Consider the following 2751-nt stretch of genomic DNA (forward strand, 5'->3'; position numbering starts at 1 on the left):
GATCTCGAATAGGTCTTCAAAGTCACTTATGGACTCTTTGCCAAGGCTCTACTGTTGGAAGACTGACCATGAGTGATCACCTATAGTATAGTATTCTATAGGCAGTCCTTGAGTTGCAGACTTCTGACTTACAAGCAACTCATAGTGAAGAACTGAGGTGAGACAACAGGAAGTGAGAGAAATCTGCCCCTATGGAGGGAATTCATTCCTGATAGAGTTATGGGGGTGGGGGGGGGGGGTGTTTGTGCCTCCACTGAAGCTTTATCACCAATCCATATTTCCACAGTAAGCTATTTTTTCAAATTCCAATTATCACAGGCACTGAAAGTGAGGTGAAATCTTCTAAACTGGGGCACAGATAGTAAAACACCACAGGGGTGTTAACCCTTCCCTATGCAAAAAGAAAATATAGATTTTTGGCTGGAGTAACACTTTATTTTATTTATTTATTTATTTATTTATTTATTTATTTACTGTCCTTGTATACCGCCATTTCTCAGCCTAACTGGCGACTCAACGCGGTTTACAACAAAATATACAGTGCACAGTATACAATTAAAACCATAAAAAACATAATACACAATATTACACGTAAATCACAAACCAATACATCTCCTAACTAAAATCCTGGTCTAAAATCCTCTAAAATCCTTTAAAAATGAACCTTTTCCAACTTACATACAAATTCAACTTAAGAACAAACTTACAGACTCTATCTTGCTTGTAACTTGGAAACTGCCTGTAAAGTATAGTTCTTCTGACTGACGGACCAGGAAAGTCTTTCTAATCTAAGTTTATTTCAACTTACGTAACAATATAAATGAAAGACCCACAAGTTGTTATGAGTTTTCCGGGCTCCATGGCCATGTTCCAGAAGCATTTTCTCCTGACATTTAGTCTGCTTCTATGGCAAGCGTCCTCAGAGGTTGAGAGGTTTGCTGGAAACTAGGAAAATGGGGTTTATATATCTGGGGAATGTATCGAGGGTGGGAGAAAGAACTCTTGGCTGTTTGTGATAGGTGTGAATATTGCAATTGACCACCTTGATTAGCATTTAATGGTCTAGCAGTTTCAAGGTCTGGCTTCTTACTGCCTGGGGGAATCTTTTGTTGGGAGGTAAATAACCGGCCCTGATTGTTTCTTGTCTGAAATTCCTCTGTTTTCGAGTGTTGTTTTTTATTTACTATCCTGATTTTAGAGTTTTTTTATACTGGTAGCCAGATTTTGTTAATTTTCCTGGTTTCCTCCTTTCTGTTGAAATTGGCAACATGCTTGTGGATTTCAGTGGCTTCTCTGCGTAATCTGACATGGTGGTTTTTAGAGTGGTGCAGCATTTCTGTGTTCTCAAATAATATGCTGTATCCAAATTGGTTCATCAAGTGCTCTGCCATGGCTGACTTCTCTGGTTGAAGTAGTCTGCAGTGCCTTTCATGTTCCTTGATTTGTGTTTGAGCACATTTAATGGACTAGCAGTTTCAGGGTCTGGCTTCTTACTGCCTGGGGTAGACTCCTGTAGAGGTGAGAGGATTTCTTTTGTCCTTTGCTGAATGTAGCATTTGTTGGATTTTCTTAGTGGTTCTGTAGCTAGTTTGTAAGTTGTGTTTCTTCATCAGCTTCCCTATGTGGTCAGTGGTTCCCTTGATGTATGGTAAAAAACACTCTGAGGATGCCTGCCAGAGATGCAGGTGAAACATCAGGAGAGAATGCTTCTGGAACATGGCCATACAGCCCAGAAAACTCACAAAAACCCAGTGATTCCGGCCTTGAAAGTCTTCAACAATACGTCATATGATCAACAGCCCTGCTCGGCTCTTGCAAACTCAAGTCTGTGGCTTCTTTGCTTGAGTCTATCAGGCTGGAATGCGGTCTTCTTCTTTTTGTACTAACTTACTGTCTTTTTTAGTGAGTCATATCTTTTCATGATATGGCCAAAGTACTGACATTCTCAGTTTAGTAATCTAGGCATTTAGGAAGAGTTCAGACTTGATTAGCACACATTCATTTGCCTTTTTAAACAATCTGTTATATGTAAAACTATTCTCAAGCACATTTCAAAGGAGCTGATTTTCTTCCTATTAGGTTTCATCACTATCTAGCTTTAACAGCTGTACATAGAAATGGAAAATGCTATGGCATGGGCAAACTTAACTTTAGTATTCAATGATGTATCTTGAAACTGAAGGATCTTGTCTAGTTCTTTCATAGCTGCCCTTCCAAGTCCTAGCTTTCTGTCATTGATTGATTGATTGATAGTGAAATCTGCATATTTTAAATTACTGATGTTCCTTCCTTCAACATTATTTATTTATTTGTTTGTTTCTGGTATTTATATCCCGTCTCTTCTCTACCCCAAAAGGGGGATTCAGGACGGCTTACATAGGCAGCAATTCAGTGCCATTAAATGAACAATTAATACAATAACCATTAAACAAACCATCAAACCCATTAAAATACATAAAATACATAAGCCATTAATAAAACAATCTAAAAATATTTGTGACCAAATAGAATCGTATCCTCATGTAAATTGCCTTTCCAATCCATTTCCACTAAAGTGCTAATTTATGTCTACTGACCAAAAGCCTGGTCCCATAGCCATGATTTTACTTTCTTCCTGAAAGCCAGGAGTGATGGGATTGATCGTATCTCACTTGGAAGCATGTTCCACAGGTGGGGAGCCACCACCGAGAAGGCCCTGTCTCTCATCCCCACCAACCACATTTGTGATGTTGGTGGGAGCGAGAGCAGGGC

This window comes from Anolis sagrei, chromosome Y (assembly GCF_037176765.1).
Source record: "Anolis sagrei isolate rAnoSag1 chromosome Y, rAnoSag1.mat, whole genome shotgun sequence".
NCBI classification, from domain to species: Eukaryota; Metazoa; Chordata; class Lepidosauria; order Squamata; family Dactyloidae; genus Anolis; species Anolis sagrei.